This window comes from Coturnix japonica, chromosome 2 (genome assembly GCF_001577835.2).
Source record: "Coturnix japonica isolate 7356 chromosome 2, Coturnix japonica 2.1, whole genome shotgun sequence".
NCBI classification, from domain to species: Eukaryota; Metazoa; Chordata; class Aves; order Galliformes; family Phasianidae; genus Coturnix; species Coturnix japonica.
The window spans coordinates 51543391-51550126 of NC_029517.1; the positions used below are offsets into that span (position 1 = coordinate 51543391).

At 36.0% G+C, this 6736-nt stretch overlaps 1 long non-coding RNA gene across 1 annotated transcript in view; it reads left to right on the top strand.

Annotated features, from left to right (window-relative positions):
* Positions 1-6050, top strand: part of LOC107309507 — a 61961-nt gene extending 55911 nt beyond the window's left edge. Inside the window, exon 3 of the long non-coding RNA XR_001553203.2 lies at positions 3987-6050. This is a non-coding gene — a long non-coding RNA (uncharacterized LOC107309507). The remainder of the gene's footprint in view (positions 1-3986) is intronic.
* The last annotated feature ends 686 nt before the right edge of the window (positions 6051-6736 follow it).

A 6736-nucleotide genomic window follows, 5' to 3' on the forward strand; every position in this document is an offset into this window, starting at 1 on the left:
AGACTCTTGCATTCCCTGGCCTGTTCAAACAGAAGTAGTTTTTCACACAAAAGTGCTGATAAATATTTGAGAAATTGCTGGAAAAGGCAAAGCAAACTAAGAAGAATTAGGATGACACCTTATTCCAAGACATGATATTTCTGAAGCCATATATTGCATTAGATTATGCCTAATCTTGTATGAATACAAGTGATATAAATTTTCTTGAAATTGATATTGATACAAAATATTGCTTGATGGGTGGAGTTGACTGCAAGACACTAACCACAGAAGACATACATCATATACGTTTAAAAATAGGTTTCAAAAACGTGGCTGCAAGTCTCTAAGTCTCCATCAGATACCTAGATATACCAGTGAACAGCTCTGAGAAAGCTCTCAGTAGAACTTGAATGCTTACTCATTCAGTAGCTTAATGCTTTAAATAACTAAGGATGAAACATGACATGTTTATTCCAGCCATCATTTCAGAAGATGCTCTTTCCTTTTTTGTCTGATTATTCCACAGTTTAATGGTTAAATAGCTGATTTATGAACAGTATTCCTTTGACTTTTATTTCTTGTGCAAAGATTTTATTGTATTTTCCATTGATTTGCAGCATCATTATGAGCCTTGCTCTTGTACTCTCACTTAAAAGCAGAAGATAACACATAATTATGTGCACTGTTGATCTTATCTCTGTTTTATCACAAAGGAATAAGCACTCAATACAACCATGTACGAAGTACTTGGATGAAACCCCAGGCAACTGAAAACATCAGATGAATGCATCAGCATTCCACATCTATCTTTTACTATGAAGGTATCACCATGTTTAAACAGACACTTCAGTCATTTAAAACTCTGGTAACTTTCAGCGCCCAAGCTGTGCTTTAGATGGATAACCTTATGAGTCCCTTACTGAGGGACATAATTGAGTGGGGAAGTATTGGTGGTATGTGGATGGTTGGACTGGGTGGTCTTGGAGGTCTTTTCCAATCCTGGTGATTCTGTGACCCCCTGGAATAAGGCTGTGGTGAGGTGGGGGTCAGCAGTGACAGGACAAGTTAGATTACCTGAACCTCCCCTGGAGCAATTTCAGCTGGGTATTAGGAAAAATCAGAAGTTTATTATTGAAAAAACCAGTCAGGCATTGGAACAGGTTGCTCAGGAAGGAGGTAGAGTCACTGTCCCTGGAGGTGTTCAGGGAATGTGAAAATGTGGCACTTAAGGATGTAGTTTAGTGGTCAGTATTGCTGGTAGATGGATGGTTGGACTAGATGATCTTGAAGGTCTTTTCCAACCTAAATGATTCTATGATTCTATTCTATGAACCCTATTAGTAATACTATTTATTTATAAATTGAAGTCCCTTGTCAGAGCATGAAATTGATACCAGTACTTCTTCATTACAGACCTGGTCTGGACAGCTTACAGGAGAGCATAGTCTCAAGAGTGTTATCCAGGATGGAAAAAAATACATATATTATGTGTGCACTGTCTGGCAAGTCTCCCTCTCTCCCTTATAACAACACTAAGGGCCCCTTTCAAATCATGCAGGAAGGGAAATATTAATTATTGTTGTTTAAACTGAAGAAGGGTAATTCCTTGGATTTCTAAATTACATACAAAACTGTAAGATTTAGAGTGAGGTCCAGATACAGACAGCTTTTAGTATTGACGCTTATTAAAATAGACCCCAAGAGTCGAGATAAGGCTGTATGCACATCACCTTGAAACAGAACAAAGATTGCTACAATTTATGTAGAAAATGAAATTGTCAGCCAATCATTCATGCAGTTGTTTTATGTTCTGTAATGTCTTTCTCTTAGATTAATACCAAAAGAACACTAATGAGATGTATCTAAAACAAAGAAGAACATAAGACAGAGGGAATAGAGAAAGGCAAATCAAAACACACATTTGTGGCTTTAGAACTCTGGCTTTCTTGGGTGTCTTTCAGCCCTAGGCTCAAAATAAAGTTCATTGCTGGCATACATGTGTTTACTGGGAAAAAAATTAGCAGATTTTTTTATATTGGGCCAGCCAATTCACACGTAGTTGAATTCACATGATTCTGAGTATCCTTCTTCCAAGAGGAGTGAACCACCTTGATAAATCTTTCACAAATCTGGCACAAATTGTTGACACTTTAGTTGCTTTTGTAGTAAAAGCTGAGTGAAAAAATGGGTGTCTTGATCTGTAAGAATTTGGCTATATGTTGACTATACATGACATGGAAATTCCCTTCAATCCAGTAAAATTGATGTCTACAAAAAAACCACTGGGTTCTCTACACCAGAGCAGGGCCCAATACAAAATGTCTGAAAAAAAAGGTGGATAGTTGTACTGGATGACCTTGGAGGTCTTTACCAACCCTGGTGATTCTATGATTCTAAAATAGAAATGGAGTTGAGAAGATATAAGAAAGAAAGCCATTGCCCTAAACAGTGACAGGAGTTCACTGCCTATGAGATCCAACCCATTTGTGTCACACCAGCTTTAAGTACAGATCTTTAGCCACTTGGCTCATGAATACTTTCACGGGAAGGGAAACTGGGACTTCTACAGAAAATAAACTTTTCTGAGGAGTAATGGGTTCATCTGTGGTACTGCTTTCAGCATACACTGGGACAATGAAGAAATCCCCTCAACAACAGCTATCACAATAGCTACAATAGCTATAACAATAGCTTTAATAGTTTCAAAAGCCTAACAGGGAAAACAGATTGCTAATCAGATTGCAAAGTGGACGGTACAAGAGGAAGGAGAAATTGTAAAGGCAAACCAGAAAAAAGCTTGAGTGGACTGAGAATCCTAGAAGGGAGAGAGCAATGGTTTGTGTTGCATTTGAAATGAAATGGGAAGTCATTGATGCAGAAAGATGTAAAGAGAAGCTGGCCATGATGACATCAGTTAAACATTTCTTTCTGTGGAGTCAGTGTCAAATGGTACAATTTAATGGTGTGCCTTTCTGCTGAGGAGATAATTCAATGTTTGTGTTAGATGATATCTGCTTGTCTATATTTTACTAGGCACGGTTAATTACAGCTGATTTAGAATTAGTTTTGTGAGCCGTTCTAAAGGGGCTGGGTGTTGTATGTGCATGTGCTTGTACCTTTCCTGCCTATTCAGGGTTGAGTAATGCATATGTAGTGCGGGATGGGATCTATATGGAATGTAAAGGACATTTAGCAAAAGGAAGTACGAAGTGTGAGAAGGGACTCAACAGAAGTAATTCCTATAAAGGAGCATGTGTTAGTACTAGAGTTATTCTAAAACTAGAATAAAAACATAAGAATAAATCTAGAATACAAAGCTATGCCCCTGTGGATTTAGCCCTCCTTATATCCCAGCTTCAGTATCTTTGACATTAACATAACAGACAACAGGAAGCAACCAAATTTCATACCTCCTTTGGAAGGAAGCAATTGTGCTTCTGCATGGATCTCTGTTGAACAAGAGAGAATTTGCTGGTAAACACTGTTGTAAATATATAACTGAATTGCTTTTCAGTGACTGCTTCAAAAGCAATATATGCCTTTAGCTCTGAGAGTAAAATGTTGTTGCAAAATAGTCTAATAAAATGTGTGACTTCACAGTGATTCTTGTAGCTTTTGTGTGTTCTACTGGGATTATTTTTAAAGAGTGAAACTTCATTACATTTATTAGCTCTTCAGCAAAGAAACAGAGGTAATTACAAAGTCCTTCTTAAGTTAGCATGTTATTCTGACTATATGTGGTAAACCTGCTGAGAATATCTTTGCTTCCTCAGATTTTCTTTCTGCTTTGGCATTCTAATAGAGAGCCATGGTAAAATATCCACAGCTGTGCACGGTTAAATATTTCACGCTGAGTTATGGAGAACTTCCCAGTGTGTGCATTTTCTGAGAATTGTTTGTATAGTGCTTTTGTTCTGTTTGCAAACATTACTATAAGACTTATATTAAGTCTGCATTGGAAATAAGCTTAAGTAAGTCTTCACATTCTTTATGATTTTCTCTAGATAGAGAAGAAGAGCTAAAATAGTTCCTGGGATCTAAAATTTGAAGAGGAGAGAGTACTATACGAGGTTGAAGATATCTAAGGATCTGGCCATCTCAAGTAATTCATCCTGATTTTTATTGGTTTATTCATACGTAATCCTGTAATATGTATCCTATGTTTGTTATAGAAATTAAACTATTCACCTCATACAAAGACTTAGAACTTTTTACTGTATTTTACTCAGCAACAACAAATGATATCTATCCAAGAAGACCCATTTTTGAGTAGCTTCAAATAATTTTTGTGTACTGGCATATGTGAAATTTGTAGCACTGTGAGGTTACCCCAGGGCAATCCTGTATTGTGTTCTAGAAGATATTCTGTGGTTACAGAAATTCTAAAGCTATTTAAACAACTGTTATCAGATGTGTTATGCACTGTTTAGGTAATTGCATTAATTTGAAACAGTGACTGCACTGGTACATTACATTTATGCTACCCCTTTCACTGTTAGAAAGCTTTCCCACAAAACATCTTTTCCTGTACATGCTAATTTACTAGGAGTGGTATTCACTGCCCCTATTAACTTCCTTGATTTAACATAATCCTGTGGCTGTCTCTGCTTTTACTGCCCTGCTAAAAGTTACCTTCTGCAAGGTGCCATCAGTCTGCAACCCAAATTCTATGGTGCATAGAATTGGTGAGGTAAAGGCTGAAGGCTCTGCCAATACACAGCTGGGTTGGAATATGGCACATAATACAATGAATAATTTTGAGGGTTTAGATTTAAAGAATCTGTCTCAATTCAGTAGGACAATGAGTAACTGGTTTATTTAACACAGTGGAAGAAACAACAGTTAAATACTTTTATGTGTTACAGGTAGACTCCCCACTTATTTACAATATTGAACAATGGATATGAAGTAACTAGGATCAAATTAAGTTTGGAAATTAGAAGGTTCATTTGAGATAATCTAATTTATTTTATGAAGAGTTCTTGTAATGAGGCTCACTAACCCAGTAGGTCCCTTCCTAGCAATATTACTTATTAAAGAAATAAGCATTTCATAACATATAGAAAGAAGTTTATCTGTATTCTGTATTCTTTTTCTGTAAATACTGCTATCAAGTATTCCATAATATGCTTTATACAATCTTCTAAATATTTCTCCTGTGCGTTTTGAGAAAAGTCCCTGTCTATCTGCCTACATCCTCCTTGGTCATCTCCTACACCAAGGAGTTATTTGGGAGCCCTCTCTGAGGGAGGATGAAAAGGAACCTGCTGAGCAGTCCAGAGAGATTCTCCACAGACCTCCCCACTTTCTGAATTCTGACAACCATAATCAACTCCCAGTGGAGGACACAAAAGAAAAGTGAGGCAAGCTGAGAAATACAGAATGGTTCAGTTCTTTGGCTGCATTTGTCAGATTGTGATTCAGAATTTAAAGTATAAAAAGTAAAGTTCCTAGTACCTTACCTTGTTGCACCATTAGGAACTCTCCACTCCTGCAAGTGAGGTTTTGCAAAACAATTCCACATCCTATCTGATCTTTACTAAAGATAATCAGTTTATTGCATATCCAAAGCTGTAATATTAATCAAAATCTGCCATTTTCACAATTTCATGATTAAAATTATACTATGTGAATCAGAAATCCATACCTACAAACATTCCTGAAATGAGAGATGTTAGAGATGTTACAGTAAATTTCATCATGGATTTCCTCTTTGAATAGTCATTTTGATTGCTGTGACAGGGTGCTCTGACATTATACATGATGTTTAGATCCCAGCAAAGTAAGACACGTATCTGAAAATCTGAAGCTGCAATACCCAAATAATATGAATTTCTGTATCTGATTAAGCAACTGCAAGAAAATGCATTACTTTCTGCAGCTATAGTTCTGGTGCTTATTTTTGAAGGACTGTTGACTGTCTATATGCATTGAAAAAGTCATACACATCTTTTGATTTGAAAGTTCAAAAATGACCATGAAAAACAGATTTTGTGGAATGAAAAATGAATCAGCTGGTCTCCAAACTAGGAAGACGGTGTAATTTGCTAAATTAGAAAAAGAGACGATAAAACATCTCAGAATCTTTTAAATCAATAAACTTATGTTTATTATTATTATTATTGTTTATTATTATGTTTTCCACTCTTTTTTAAAAAATAAAAATATAAAGAATTCTATGTAACTTGCCTCTTTTTGTCTTTTTTTCCCTACATTAGCGATAACTGTAACATAGGAAGGTAAATTTTCGATGGAGCGTGTCCACCTTTTTCCCTGTCCTTCTTACTTGCATTTATTAATGAGTATATCCAATAAGTAACCACATGGAGATTTTACATATTGGTTATCAATAAATGCCATCATACTTTCTACAATCAATAGCATTATCATGTCTTAAATAACAAACCAGAGATAATTTGAATAAATTAAGATCACAAGTTATTTCATCTTTGGTGTAGGAAGCCAAATCACTAGTTGGTATACATGCAATAGCAATATGCAACACATAATTGATTGTCAAAGAATAATGATAAATAGACTGGACACTGGTAAAGAGAAGGGCAACAAAGTTCTTCTGCGGCATCATTTCCAGCTATGTACAGTCACATGAAAAGTTCCACTCAAATCAAGGTTTTGAAACAAATAGAGCATTGTCCATCCCTTATAACTGCAGAGGAAAATGCAAATGTTTTAATCAGAAATGCTTGCTCTTCATTCAGAGAAAATGTAATTTTGCTCTAGATTAGTCCTTGGC